The following is a 15,757-nucleotide window of genomic DNA, read 5'->3' as shown; positions in this document are numbered from 1 at the left end:
CGTATTGCCCGGCGCGGGTGACCCAGCCTTCCACCCGAGGCTGGCGCCCTGGGAACCGAGCGACAGGTACAGGCAACGGCTCCTGGGGAACGTCACCTCCAGGCTTTCCAGCGGCTGGCCCCGCCCCACGGCTTCTCTGGGCTCCTCGATTGGCTCTGGGGGTGGGAGGCGGGGCCTGGGCGCGGAGCCTACGTGATGGCGTCAGGCGAGCCCGCGCCGCTTACTGATGTCGGTGGCCGGGAGACCGAAGGGTCGGCTCCCTGGCTGAGGCGCTGCAGCGGCCGGGAGCTCAAGCCGCCGGTCCCTGCTTCCTGTGGTCAGTTGCGAGAATGAGGTGAGATGGGCAGCGCAGGGGGGCGAGGCCGCGATGCGGAAGGGCGGTGACGTCTAGACCTCCCCGCGGTCCCAGGTCCCTGCTTGCCTTGAGGCAGTCCGGCTTCTCAGTCCTCAACCCTTCCCAACCCTCTCTCCATTCTCGCCCCAGCCTTCGGCGCTGTGGGAGCTGGCCGGTCCCCTCCATTTTTTCCCATCGTAACCCGACCTCAGCGCTTACCCGCATGCCCTCATCAGCGCGCTTGCGTAAATGCACCCCACTCGTGACCCCTCTTTAGCGCAGTTGCAACGCGATCTCCGTCACATCCCTTCGGCTCCTCTTCCTCATTGTCACCCCTCAACCCCTCTGGCAATAATGCTCCTCGCTGCCCTGCCCCCCTGTCATTGAAGAACCACCACCAAAGTAGGTACCCTGTTGAATTCATCCCTTTCTTCTTGATAACTGATCTCAGCCTCACCCCAAGTCGATTGTGTACCTCCTTGACCTCACAGACTCACCCCCTAACTTCCTAGTTCATCATGTAGCTCTTTTCCCTCTCTTACCATCCTGAGGACACACCTTCCTAAATCTTTGCTAAACTGTCCCCAACTCTTGTTGCCTCAGTTCCTACCAGTTGCTCCTAGTCTTGTTAACAGTGAGATCTCCATGTCCTGTCTCCTCTGCTGTCCCCATGGCAGTTCTTCACCCAAAGTCTGTGCCCATTCTCCCCTTGGAGCAGCTCTCATTCGATCTGAGAACTTAATGCATAGCCCCTGCCAGACCCCTCCAGCTGACCCTCAACAGCCAAGTCTAGGGCTTGCTCAGAGCTGGGCAGTTAGAGACTGAACTTGACTGGCCTGTGCAGGGCCTCAGGCAGTAATAAGTGTGGAGGAATAGACATCCCTCCCCTACTCTTGGGTTTAAGCCTTTCCCCCATTGTCTGGTCCCCTGTACCTATCGCCAAGGTTTGTTTATCTGGCATCCTATTAAAGTACTTGTGCTGGCTGTTGGAATGGTCAGTGTCATTCAAACAGCTGGAAGGTGAGAGATGGCCACTCACCCAGTTTATTTAACCTGGCGCAATGAAAGCCATCACTTCCTTTTGGCTTGGTTCTGGCTCTGGAGAACCTCAGGGAGTGGCACTGTGTGGGGAAGGCTGTGATCACAGAGCCATATCCATGTGTGTTGTCCTGGCATGGTCCTGACCCTCTCCCACTGCTCCTCCCTGCCAATGCTGATTGCATTGCAGATCAATCCCATTGCTGGGACACAGGGATACGATAGATGTCAAAGGCATATTCCTTCTTGGGGAGATGATAGGTAAGTGGGTCACAGGGAGGTTGTGAGGGGGTACAGACCAGTGGAATTGCTCCCTCTTTTTATAGGTGATGGGTACTGAGCTTTAGCTTTCTAGGTTCCATGAACACAGGAAACCAAGTTAAATTATCTCTCATTACCTGAGGCAGAAGCACCAAGGTCCCATGGTCAGCATTTTGGAGTCTTTTTGGTTTACATTTGCTCTGAATTCTGATCACCTGCCAGCAAACGATGGCAATGTGTGTGTGTGTTGTGTGTGTGTGTGTGTGTGTGTGTATTTATGTGTGTGCTAGGGAAGTCTTGTAGTACTAAGGGAGACCCCTACCTGTGCTGATAATTTTAAAGGGCTCCCAAAGGACCCATTGTCTGTGGTCTCCTTCCTTTGAAAGCTGAAAGCAATTCAACCTTTAATAACCTCCCATTTTGGTGCAACCTTTTGAATGGCTTCTTCTACCCTCTTGGCAACTGGGTTAAAGGTCAGTTGTGCCACAGCAGGCCTATCACATTAGAATTGTGTGCCTTAACTCTCCGGTCTGTGAAATGGACATACCTGCCTTATGCCTGGCTTTTATTTTAATGATCAATTCAATCAACACGTGTTTTTTGAGCACCACTATGTGCCAAGCACTGTTCTAGGTACTAGGAATGCAGTGGTGAATGAATCATGCAAAGTTCTTGTTTTCATTCATTCAGAGTTTGCTTCTTGTTAGAATCCTAGAGCATATGGGATAAGATAATAGTACTGCATGGAAAGAAGGAGGAAGGAAAGAATGATACCCAGTGTTTATGACTGCACAATTCTGCCCCACTCAACTGATTAGATGATGAGGCCTTAGTGAACCCAGGCTATTATTTAGATTGTGTAGGTCTGAGTCACACGGTCCTCGCCTTAGCTGACAGAGAGAAGGGCAACTCTGGAACTTGAGGGCTCTGTCTCATAAAGGGGGCCTGAGGGAGAGTCATGGGCCATGGAACTGTGGATTGGGATCAGAATCTAGGAATCACGGGCTAGAAGTTTCTCACCCTCCAGCATATTTAATTTGAAGCTATTGCTTCAAAGCCTCATCTCCCACTTCCCCAACTCCAGTGAGTGTCCAGGAAAGGACCCTTGTCCAGAAATCCAACTTTTTTTAGGTGGAAGGAGGTGCTATTTACTTACTCAGCACTCACATGTCTGAAAGATCAGCTGCCTTTCTGAATCAGAAGATAATTTTGTCATTTTTTTTTCCAATTGTTATGTGCCGATGTTGAAGTTTTGCAGACCGGGGTCGAGGGTCCTTGCCTTCACATGCCAGGGAACTGGCTGGTGAGGCAGCTCAATGATGACCCAAAGTCGGTGTATAAAGTAGGGTTTATTAGAGAGAAAGGAAAGGCTACAGCTAGAGAAGTGCAGCAGAGCCCGAAGTCAGTAACTCACTGCTCAGGTGAAGGCTGGGGCTTTTTATGGATGCTTTAACTCTGGGTTAGGGTATTGGTTAGGTGGGTTTTTTGTATTGGCCATGTATTTGCATGTGGGCTCTCTTAGATGAGCTGGTCTGTTTGCCCCTTATTGAGGGAGGGGGAACAACTGTGAGAGCATTTTGTTTATCAACGCTGTGGCAGATTTAGGAGACCCTGTATCTCCTCCTCAGGGTGTAGGAATGCAGATTTAGAACTCCTTCTCAGGGTGCAGGGCTCATGGTGCTCTCCATGGGGGATGGGCTACTCACTCATCTGCCTTAGGTATCCAGGCAACCCAACTGAAATAGCGTGAGTCATCAATTGACACAGCCGCCAGATGGCATAAAGACCATGCTATTCTGAATAGCCAGGTACACACAGGATTCAGGCTGTGAAGAGAAGGCTGTGTGGGGTGGCTGAGAGGTCTCTAAAGAGAAGCAGTTGCTGCTTACTGATGGATCGAGTGTTTTGAGACTCAAGCCAGGTTATCCGTTCCTGCTGTTGATGTAAGTCCCATCTAAGCCATTTCTGTCTTTTCTTCCTTCCTTGAACTTTGGAGGAAGCAAAATCAGACATACCATATACAGAAGACAAGCAATATTATGCCAAACATCCAGGGCAGTTCCTTCCTGTATGTTGAACATTTAAGAAAAGGTAACTCTGAAACTTGGGTACCATGGGAAGGGCCTGGGGCTCGACTGGCTGGGGTATAAGTCTGTTTGAGGGACAATATCTTGTTGCTCTCAGGCCTTAGTCAAAACAAAATAGAGCCTCTGAGTACCTCTGAAGAATCTATAAGTAATAATTTGCCTAAGAAATTACAAAGCAAGCATCTGAGACAGTTTGATCTGGTGAAAGGAGTAAGAAAAGCAGAGAACCAGGTAAGGCCTCCCTTACCTGAGGCCTGTTTTTACTAAACCTCAGTAAAATAGGGATGACCATCTCCCACAAGATTGTTGGAAGAATTCAGTGAGGTTGGAAAATGAGATCAGAGAAGCTCATTTTGTTTTCACTTGAAAGCCGTGGAAGTGCCTGGGGTGGAAATAGGCTTGGTGCAATTTGGAATTTCCTAAATGGCAGGAGTTGCCCTTGCTATCCCAAGTAATGTTGAAGAGCCCCTGTAGCATTGCCCAGGCTCTCTCCTTAGTCCTATCAGTGTAGTACTCCTTGAATCTGTGCCTCTACCCAGTCTTGTTCTTGGTGTCAGTGAAGAATTTTCTGAGGATGGGAAGTGACACCAGTCCCTAACAGTGGTAGCTTTGGAGTCTGAGCTGCCATGTGGATAGTGGTGCACTGACCCAGCTGTCAAGAGATCCAAAGCCTTGGTCAGGTTCCATCAGCATGTCACTGATGGTCACATTCCAACCTCCCTGGAGCACTGTAGCATAGGCATGAGTAAGTAGGGTGTTTTGGCTTCCTGTAGAGAAAGATACATGTGTCCTGAATTGTGGCCTTATCCCCAATGTCTTGGTCCTAACTCTGTGAATTGTGAAATGTCTGGCCACTCTGGGGCCTGACTCCCTGTGCCTGTTTGCTCTCTTGCCAACCCCAGGGGCCAGAGATTGACTCAGCACCTTCATTGAGGACCACAGTGTTTCTCTGCTTCCACGATCTCCTGTTCACTGCTGTTCTGTAAGCCTTGCTGGCAAGACTGGCCTTAATGTTCCCTATACCCCATCCCTTGGTCCCCAGACAAAGTGTCTTCCTCCCAGCCCACCATTTGAGTCCTAGCTCTGAGGACTCCTAGCTCTGAGGACTCCTACCTCAAGTTTCACCTGACCTGGGATTGTTATCAGTCTGGGGTGCAGTGGTGGACCCAAACCACTATCAACCTTGGCATCTCCAGTAATTCCTTGAGCTGGGACAGGTCCCATGTCCTTATCTAGCAGGTGGAGATAATAAAATGGCACTCCTAGGACAATTAGGAAGAGCATAAATGAGGCAATGTAGATTAGAGTTCTTGTTTGTGTTAACTTCTTTGGACCCTAATTATTTGAAAGCAGAGACAACCTTAACACATTTTTTCTTGCAGGCACTGGGGTTTGAACTCAGGGCTTCATGCTTGCTAGGCAGGTGCTCTACCACTTGAGCCATACTGAAGGACTCAATAATGCATGGTTTCAACTATTGAAGGCAATGGCATTCTTTGTAGATTTGGGTGGCTCCGTTCACTGGGATTACAGATATCATTTATACCTAGAACACATCAGGCCCTGCGCTGGGTGTTTTACTTGGTCATACTGTCTACCTAGGGAACTGTTCCTGTATCCTGGTGTGACTTGCTAGTTAGAGGCAAATTGCCTGTTGGTCTGTTTAGACCTGTCCCTGTGCTGCCCAAGTTAAACCTTTGCCACCCAATGGAGAAGCAGAATGTAGCAACAGATCCCGTCTCCTTTTGAAGCTGCTTAGTCGTACCCTCCATCACCCAGCTAGCAGACTCTGGACAGCGACAGGATTCAGGGGCTGGTGCGGGGCCCAGGCCTTGCATGTGTATTGTGAGCTCCTGCTTCCTCTTCCTCATGGGTTCTTGGCACCTTCAGCTGAAGCATCTGCCTTGTGCCCTGAAGCAGCCTTTGGTTCCCTTCCGTCCCCACCCCCATCCCACCAGCCCTGCCTTTCTGTGCAGCTTTTGGGGTGCAGAGTCCTTACCACCCACGCATGGTACACAGGACTCCTTGCCTCCGGAGGACCGAGCCTCTGGCCTTTTCCTTCCTTAAAATCCACTCTCAGTTTTTACTTTGATGTTGTTCAGAGGCCTTTGGGTTGCAGTTTGAGTGAGCCGAGATGACTGCCTGCTGCTTACTGGGAGGGGACTGTGGTTGTGGGGTGAGTTGGGAGCATGCTCATCTGGCCACCATCTGTCCCTGCAGGTGTCATGTGAGTCTCCTCGGGAGCGGCACCTGAGTGGAAATACTGCCAGTGTTGGAGAATGGACAGGAGCTCCCAGCTGCCATCTCAGTAGGCAGGCACAGGAGGATCAAGGGTGGAAAGGGCTGTAGAAGGCTGCATGGCTTTTCTCACTGTAGTATGAATGGGCACTGTCCACGGAGATAGCCAGGTGGAGAAAAGATTCCGGCAAAAGCAGGCTCTGATGAGATCTTGTCCTTCCTAGGAGATGTCTGCCCTTTTCTTGCTTGTAAAATGGAAATCTGTGTAAGGCACAACGGGGACTTAAGGTGGGTTACCTGAAGACCAGGAATTTTTGTTCAACCCTCAGCACTCTGCTTTTACACTGCAAGTGGTTCACAGTTTGCTGAAGACTTTGATTGTCTGAAACAGTTCTTCCCAGTCACTCGTTTGTTGCCCCACAACAATGGCAGTAAATTGGCAGCTGACATACATCTTTGAACATTTACCATGCTTCAAATACAATTGTTTGTGACCAGCTCACCAGAGCCCCTTAGATGCCCTGTCTTGGAGAGTCCTTTCCCCTGGACTGGCCCTGGGCTGTCTTGGGCACTCTGGACTGGCTCTGTCAGTTCCCTTGGATTGGGAAGAGATTTGGTAACTTTTAGGGTCAGTGGAAGCCTGAGGTGGCTTCTTGGGGGAAGCCAGAATGTCCTTTTCCTCCCCATTGTTGTTCCCCACTTCAGAGAACTTTCTCCTTGAAAGGAACTATAGCCCTCAGAGGTAAGCCTTCCCCACCTGGCCACCAAAGGGTCAGCTCCACCTGTCTCCCTCTGGCTTTCATGCAAAGGCCCTTTCCCCATCCCACCCAGAACTCCCTCAGCTGTAGCTGAGCCCCCACTGAGCTCAGCCCCCACAATGGCAGCATAGACTGACTCCTTGAGGGTTTGTTGGGCTTCTAGAACTTACGTGCTATTTATCCCTGCGTGCCCTGACCCAGCACCTAGCAAATACTCAGAAGTAGTGGTTGCACTTTTATATAACTAATGGTAATATCTTGCATATAAAAGAACATTTAAAATTGGGACTTCTTCAGAGTTAAAACCTTTTATGCTTCAAAGGACACTATGAAGAATGTGAAAAGACCACCATAGATAAAGAAGATATTTGCCAATCCTATATTTGATATGGATCCAGTGTATCCAGAATGTATGAAGAACTGTTAGAATTCAGCAATACAAAGACAATCCAGTTATAAAACAGACAAAGGATTTTTTTTCTTTTTTTTTTCTTTTATTATTCATATGTGCATACAAGGCTTGGGTCATTTCTCCCCCCTGCCCCCACCCCCTCCCTTACCACCCACCAGACAAAGGATTTGAACAGCATTTCTTCAAAAAAAAAAAAAAAGCAAATGACCATGAAGTACATGTAAGATTCTCATTGCTAGTAGACTCAGGAAATGCAACTCAAAACCATAATGAGACACTATTCATTCCAGTAGGATGGCTATAATCAGTAAGGCACTAACAAATGTTGAAAAAAATGTGAAAAAAAATTTTGGCTTGGTGGTACAAGCCTGAAATTCCAGCTGCTCAGGAGGAGAGAAAGTTGGATCACAGTCCGAGGCTAGCCTCTGAAAAATGGTAAGGAGAGCCTATCTCAACAACTAAGCCAAGCATGATGGCACATGTCTGTAATCTCTGTAATCCCAGTTATTGGGGAGGCAGGAGGATGGCAGTTTGTGGCCAGCCCAGGCCAAAACAGGAGACCCTATCTAAAAAGAAAGCAATAAAAGTGCTGGGAGCATGGCTCAAGTGGTAGAGCTTTGCCTACCAAACACAAGGACCTGAATTCAATCCCCAAGTAGTACCCACCACAAAAAAAGTGGAAAAACTGGACCAGTGAGATATTGCTGGTGGGAATATAAAATAGTGCAGTTACTTTTGAGAACAGTTCAGCATTTCCTAGAAAGGTTAAACACAGGGGTTTTGTTTGTTTGATTGGTGGTTTGTATGGTGCTGGGAAGCTCATGCATGCTAAGCAAGTGTTCTGTCACTGAGCTACATCCCCAACCCAGCACAGGGTTTCATATGACTTAGCAATTCCATGCCTGAGTATATACCAAGAGATTTGGAAATGTGTCTACACAAGGACTTGTACGTGAATGTTCATAGCATTATTGCCAAAATTTGAACCAACCCAAATGTCCATTACTGATCGGTCAATAAAACATGGTATATCCATACAGCTGAATAAGGAATGAAGTCTTGATAAATCCTCTAGGATAGATAAACCTTGAAAACATGCTGAGTGAGAGAAGCCAAACACAAAAGGTCACATGTTGCAGGAATCCATTCATATGAGATGTGCAGAACATGCAACTCTGTAGAAGCAGAAAGTAGATGAGTAACTGCAGTCACTCCCAATTCCCTTCTCTCCATCTCCGGCAATCATTAATATACAGTGTTTCTTTGGGGAATGATGAAGAGGTCTAAAATTAGTGATGAAGGTTACATATTTTTCTGAACAACCATTAAATTCTATAATTTAAATGGGTGAATTTTGTGATGTGTGAATTGCAGCTCATTAATTTTTTTAAATTTAATTTTCCAAAGAACATTAGCATTTACTCTTTGGGCTAAAATAAAAATGAAAGAGTTAAATATTTAGCCATCATCATAACACTTAATTCAAAGCAGTTTTTTTTGTAATCCCTTCTAGTCTAGTGTGTTTGAAAGAAACCCATTTCTATAGTTTTCACAAAATTATGATTCAATAATTTTTGCTTTTTCCAAAGGATTTTGTGTGCACTTTGTAATGTATTCAGTACATTTATTTACTATATTACACCAGGCATAGTGCCAAGTGATGGAGACATAAGGATTGAGTCCTGTCCTCAGGAGCGTTGCCCTCTCTGCTGTAGATGAGGAAGGACTGTTTCATTTAACAGATGGGGAACTGAGGCTCAGAGAGGTTAAATGCAATGTCCGAGGTGCCCCCACTGGTTATGACAGAGCTGAGACTGAATGGAAGCCTTTGGCTTCCAGGCCCAGGATCTTCCCTAATGTAACCATGCTATTTTCTTACTGTTGTTGTTTGGCACTGCGCTGGAGATTTAACCCAGCACATGCTCGGCATGCTTTCTACCACTGAATCACACCCCAGCCCTTTCTCAATGTGTTTATGTCCCTTAGCTCATCTCTGCAGAGTGTTGGCCATGTAAATTAGCTGGAAACCTTAAGCCCTGCCCTGCCCAGTCTCCTATAGACATAACTGTGATGGAGCCAGAATTTAAACACAAGATTATATAGCTATAAATTCACTGAATTTGGTTAGAAAACAAAAAGAATCCACAAGGAAGAATATCCAAATAATATCTTCTCTATGATTTATCTTTATTTGTGATAGTTAATGAGCAGAAGGAGTCTATATACACATACACAGCTGTGTGCGCATTGTAGTTGAGCACGCATTGGATGACAGGTCAAGGGTTACATTTTAGGGGCTTTCTGTAGAATCGTCCCGTAAAGGTGTCTTTTGTTTGGCGCTGCCTAGGTCATCAAGAGGAAACTGGTGGGATCCGTGAAGGCACTGCAGGAGCAGTATGTGTGCACAGACACAGTGGTCGCTAGTGAAGACGGAGATGCCAACACCATGTGCAGTGCCTTGGAGGTTCTGTTTATCCACGACCTGCCTGCATGCCAAACACATCCAAGCTGAGGCTGGAGGAAAAAGGAAGAAACATGTCTACCAGAAATCTCTGCCTCAGCCTGTCTTCTGGCCCCTCCTGAAAGCTGTCACCCACAAGTGAGATCAGCTGGAGAGGGTTTGGTTGGGAGAGGAATGTGGGACACTTGGCTCTTTCTCTCCAGCCGTGTGGAAGACACCCTGTGGTGTAGTGTAGAGATAGTCAGATAGGCCCAGAGTGTCTACTAGAAAGGTTTATCTCCAGATCCAGCTGCCCAGCCAGTCACTAGACCTTTCCACCCTCAGCCTTCAGGCAAGAACCTGTGGCTACTTCCCCACCCCCCCCCCACCCCCGCACAGGGCTTCTGACTGTTTTGACCACACCTGGCAGAGAGAGGCATTTATTAGAGTTTCTGCGGCCTTCAAAGCCTAAAATATTTACTCTGTGGCTCTTTACAGAAAAAGTTTGCTGAACCTGCCTTTGAATATATGAACATCTGTGTCCTAATTATGACATTCATAATGAGGTTTGGGGATTTTTATCAAAGAATGGGATCCAGTTGGAGCATCTGAATTTCACCTGGGGACCCTGTCTTTGGCCTTCCCCTTAATTGTCTGGGCTTTTGAGCAAGTAGCTGTCACTGCGCCTCTAAGGGATATTAAATGCCACCTTCAGCCCAAAGGTGCCTTGTCAGTCTCTGATCTGTATTTCCATGCCTGTTACCACTCCCCTAGGTCCAGTTCTTATCCCTTTCCTGGGTGACATTGACTTTCTAGCTGTCCCCCTATGTTACTCTGTGTTTCCTTGGGCCAGTCAACTGGTCAGCCCATACTGAGCTGAAGCTAACTGGAACTCAGCCACACTGTCCAGGGGAGTGTGGTCTGTACTTGCACATAGGAGGCATGCTTAGGGCACTGTGGCAGCAGAGATGAGGGGCAGTTATGTCAGACTGAGGCATCCAGGACCTGAGTTTGGTACACCTGAGGTCTGATCTCCTTACCCAGAGCGATCCACCCTAAAGTGTACATAGCTGTGGCCAGGTCACTTTCCTGTACAGTAATCTTTGGCTCCCACATGCAAGCCTGGAGTCCAATTCACTAAGTTGCGGCCCCTGCATCTGTACCCTGGTAAGTTCTCCAGGGGCTTCTGCTACACACCTATGTGTGGGAACCTTTGCTCCAAGTGGCCTTATCAGTTTGATATTCAAGACCCTCCATTACCTGGCCTTGCCATGTAATCAGCCACTCTCCCTTCACCTGTTGTAACGGCAGTGTTCTCACTCCTGTTACAGGCCTGTTGCTTTCCTACCCTTTATCCCTTTTTCTTTCAGAACATTGTGCCTAGAAGGTTCTCCATCTTTGCGTCTGGAAAGCCTTCAGGGACTCGCTCAGCTGCTGACCTTTCTGTGGCATTTTTCTTACTCTAAGTTCGAACGTCCCACACAAGCTTCACTAACAGAAGGGCTCCATGGCAGTTTCTTGGGGCTGGGGATATACCTCAGTGGTAGAGTACTTGCCTAGCATGCACAAGGCCCTGAGTTCATTCTCCAGCTATGCAGAAAAAAAAAAAAGTAAAAAGAAGAGGAAAAGTTAGTTGGATCAAGGGTAGGAACCATGTCTTTACCCAGTATCATCCCAGCTCCAAGGACCTGTAGGCTCAGGAAACCTGTCTTGGATGAGCAGATAATGTCAAGGATCTTAGGGGTGGTTGTAATGAACATAGTGATTATATTTCATAACACCAACCTCAAAAAGTTATGGGCTATTGTGTAGTAACATCTCCCCTTAAGACTATTATCTGAGTAGGGTGCCAGTGTAATCGTAGCTACTTGGGGGGCTGAGATAAGGAGGATTGTGGTTCAAGGCCAGCCTGAGTGAATAGTTTGAGAGACCCCCATCTCCAAAATAACCAAAGCAAAATGGACCAGAGATTCAGTGGTAGAGCACCTGCTTTGCAAGGGTGAAGCCCTGAGTTCAAACCCTAGTCCCACCAAAAAAAGAAAAAAAAGAAAAAGAAAAGAAACCAAAAAGACAAAAGAAAACTCAATTACCTAAGAATCATGTCTACATATATTTGCAGTGATTATCATAGGCTTAAGAACAGCTTAAGGATCTGAGGCAGTTTCTTGAAACAATTCTGCTCTCCCCCTTTCTGGACACATCATCTCAGAATTGGAGCATGTGGTCTTTGTCAACACAGACGTGGGCCTCTGCTGGGCCTGGATGCGACTGGCCTCAATGATGGCCTGATGAAGTGCTACCTGAACCTGATCCTCCAGGACCAGGCCCCACTGTGAGAGTACTGTCAGCCCACAGCCCTTCTGGGTGACCCTGAGGAGGGTGAGTTCCTCCTTAGCTTCTCGCTAAGGAGGAGAGCTTTGTCCTTTGAGCTCTCCTACAAGTCCGCAATCTTAAATGAATGTACACTCACCACACTGACTTCTCTCTGGGCCTTGCCCACTCACTGAGCTCGATCTTCTCACTACCTGTGGTGTAGAACTACAGCAGAAAGAGTCTTTGGATTCAATTTCCATTCCTCAAGCCCAGAGGACATCAAAGTCCAGCACTTGGGCCATAAAATCCAGTGGAACAGGAAGCTCACTGCCTCTTCCCTCAGCCTGGGCACAGCCAGTTCATCCCAGCTGTCCTGCAGACTAAACTCTGATAGCTGCTTTCTCTAAGAGAATGGCTCCAAGAGCGCAGACCGAACTGACGAGCCCATGTCTGTCACTCAGCCCTGGGTACTGCAAATGCTGATGATTCCCACCAGTCTCTCCAAGAGTGAGTGCCCCTTCCCACCGCTTCTCTCTCTCTCTCTTCACTGTTCTTTCTTTCCTCGCCTCCTTCTGCCTTTCCTGTCCAATGTGATTGTCTGTCACTGAACTTGGCTAGGGTATAGGAAAATCAAATTAGACACAGGTGCTCTCTGTAACAGAGGAACATAGCACAATGTGTGTGGGGAGGTGATGGATTTAGAAAGTTCAGACTTGGTGCAAGCTCTAGCTGCACCCCTGAGTATATACAGATATCTCTGTTGTAAGCTGACTTTAATTCCTTATAATATGTACTGAGGAGTGATATGACCGGCTCATGTGTTAGTTCTATTTTTAGTTTTTGAGGAACCTCCACACTAATTTCCTTAGTGACTGGACTAGTTTTTATTCCCACCAACAGTATATAAGGGTTCCTTTTTCCCCGCACCCTCCACCTATTATGAAGATAGAATTCATGTACCGTAAAATTCAGCATTTTAAAGTGTATAATTTGGTGGTGCCTAGCATATTCACAAGTGATGTTGTGCAACCGCACTGTCATCTAATTCACCGGCCAGGCACCAGTGGCTTACATCTGTAATCCTGGTTATTCTTGAGGCTGAGATCAGGAGGATCGAGTTTGAGGCTAGCCTAGGCAAATAGTTCTTGAGACCCTCTCTCCAAAATGCCCAACACAAACAAAAAAAGGGCTGACAGAGTGCCTTAAGTGGGAGAGTGCTTGCATAGGAAGCATGAGGTCCTGAATTCAAACCCCAGTGCCACACACACACACACACACACATATTTTCATCACTGAGCAAGGAAACCTTTTATCATTAACTATGGGTTGGCTCATATAAATGGAATCATACGTCATGTGGCCTTTTGTGGCAGCTTCCTTTCACTTAGTATATCATTACAGGGTTTGTTCATGTTCTAACATGCATTTTGGCTGAATAATATTTCATTGGCTAGATCTATCACAATTCATTTATCTATTCATTAATTAATGAACATCCCTGCACACTCACACACACCTTTTGGCTATTTACAAGTATGTTGCTATGACCATTCATGTGCAAATTTTTGTGTGGACATGGTTTTAATTCTCCTTGTATATATCCAGAGGAAGAATTGCTGGGTCCCATATAACTTTGTTTAACCTTCTGAGGGACTACCAAACAGCTTTCTACAGCATTTGTACCAGTTTACATTTCTTACCACTCATGTATAAGAGTTAATTTCTCTACATCTTTGTGAACACTTGATATTGTATGTCTTTTTTTCTTACAGGTATGCTAACATGGATGAAGTATTACCTCATTGTGATTTTGATCTGCATATTCCTGATGCCAGTGATGTCCAGCATCTTTTCATGTACTTCTTGGCTGTACATGTATCATCTTTGGAGAAAAGTTTATTCCACTCACAGCCCAACTTGACCATTATGTTTCATTTATAAATATTTTCCCCCATTTTGTGGGTTTGCATTTCAAACGCAGGGCCTTGAACATCCTAGGCAAACACTACCACTGAGTAACAACCACCCCAGCCACTCAGCTTCTTGATATTATCCTCTGAAGCATAAATTTTTGATTTTTGCTGCATATGGTGCCAAATGTCTGTCACCCCAGCACTCAGAAGGCTGAAGCATGATTGCAAGTTGAAGGCCAGCCTGGGCTAGATTCTGTCACCAAAACAAAAAACAAAGGTTTTTAATTTTGATAAAGTACAGTTTACTTTTGATTGATTTTTGATCTCATAACTTTAAAAAAAAACCTTTGGTAGGCTGGCAGAGTGGACATCTATCGTGTCCCTGTGTCCCAGCAATGGGATTGATCTGCAATGCAATCAGCATTGGCAGGGAGGAGCAGTGGGAGAGGGTCAGGACCATGCCAGGACAACACACATGGATATGGCTCTGTGATCACAGCCTTCCCCACACAGTGCCACTCCCTGAGGTTCTCCAGAGCCAGAACCAAGCCAAAAGGAAGTGATGGCTTTCATTGCGCCAGGTTAAATAAACTGGGTGAGTGGCCATCTCTCACCTTCCAGCTGTTTGAATGACACTGACCATTCCAACAGCCAGCACAAGTACTTTAATAGGATGCCAGATAAACAAACCTTGGCGATAGGTACAGGGGACCAGACAATGGGGGAAAGGCTTAAACCCAAGAGTAGGGGAGGGATGTCTATTCCTCCACACTTATTACTGCCTGAGGCCCTGCACAGGCCAGTCAAGTTCAGTCTCTAACTGCCCAGCTCTGAGCAAGCCCTAGACTTGGCTGTTGAGGGTCAGCTGGAGGGGTCTGGCAGGGGCTATGCATTAAGTTCTCAGATCGAATGAGAGCTGCTCCAAGGGGAGAATGGGCACAGACTTTGGGTGAAGAACTGCCATGGGGACAGCAGAGGAGACAGGACATGGAGATCTCACTGTTAACAAGACTAGGAGCAACTGGTAGGAACTGAGGCAACAAGAGTTGGGGACAGTTTAGCAAAGATTTAGGAAGGTGTGTCCTCAGGATGGTAAGAGAGGGAAAAGAGCTACATGATGAACTAGGAAGTTAGGGGGTGAGTCTGTGAGGTCAAGGAGGTACACAATCGACTTGGGGTGAGGCTGAGATCAGTTATCAAGAAGAAAGGGATGAATTCAACAGGGTACCTACTTTGGTGGTGGTTCTTCAATGACAGGGGGGCAGGGCAGCGAGGAGCATTATTGCCAGAGGGGTTGAGGGGTGACAATGAGGAAGAGGAGCCGAAGGGATGTGACGGAGATCGCGTTGCAACTGCGCTAAAGAGGGGTCACGAGTGGGGTGCATTTACGCAAGCGCGCTGATGAGGGCATGCGGGTAAGCGCTGAGGTCGGGTTACGATGGGAAAAAATGGAGGGGACCGGCCAGCTCCCACAGCGCCGAAGGCTGGGGCGAGAATGGAGAGAGGGTTGGGAAGGGTTGAGGACTGAGAAGCCGGACTGCCTCAAGGCAAGCAGGGACCTGGGACCGCGGGGAGGTCTAGACGTCACCGCCCTTCCGCATCGCGGCCTCGCCCCCCTGCGCTGCCCATCTCACCTCATTCTCGCAACTGACCACAGGAAGCAGGGACCGGCGGCTTGAGCTCCCGGCCGCTGCAGCGCCTCAGCCAGGGAGCCGACCCTTCGGTCTCCCGGCCACCGACATCAGTAAGCGGCGCGGGCTCGCCTGACGCCATCACGTAGGCTCCGCGCCCAGGCCCCGCCTCCCACCCCCAGAGCCAATCGAGGAGCCCAGAGAAGCCGTGGGGCGGGGCCAGCCGCTGGAAAGCCTGGAGGTGACGTTCCCCAGGAGCCGTTGCCTGTACCTGTCGCTCGGTTCCCAGGGCGCCAGCCTCGGGTGGAAGGCTGGGTCACCCGCGCCGGGCA

At 47.8% G+C, this 15,757-nt stretch overlaps 2 long non-coding RNA genes across 2 annotated transcripts; one reads left to right on the top strand and one right to left on the bottom strand.

The window, feature by feature from the left end:
- Positions 1-193: 193 nt before the first annotated feature.
- On the top strand, positions 194-13,835 carry LOC141420512 (uncharacterized). Its single transcript, XR_012445058.1, has 3 exons — positions 194-334; positions 9,476-12,388; positions 13,654-13,835. It is a non-coding gene; the product is annotated as an uncharacterized lncRNA (long non-coding RNA).
- LOC141420513 (uncharacterized) lies at positions 9,286-15,569 on the bottom strand. The gene is made up of 2 exons (XR_012445059.1): positions 15,429-15,569; positions 9,286-9,642 (listed from the first exon to the last, which is right to left on the bottom strand). It is a non-coding gene; the product is annotated as an uncharacterized lncRNA (long non-coding RNA).
- Between the last annotated feature and the right edge of the window lie 188 nt (positions 15,570-15,757).

The sequence above is a fragment of the Castor canadensis genome, unplaced genomic scaffold, assembly GCF_047511655.1.
Source record: "Castor canadensis unplaced genomic scaffold, mCasCan1.hap1v2 HAP1_SCAFFOLD_311, whole genome shotgun sequence".
NCBI classification, from domain to species: domain Eukaryota; kingdom Metazoa; phylum Chordata; class Mammalia; order Rodentia; family Castoridae; genus Castor; species Castor canadensis.
The sequence above is the reverse complement of the archived record's forward strand: the minus strand, read 5'-3'. Positions and strand labels throughout refer to the sequence as shown.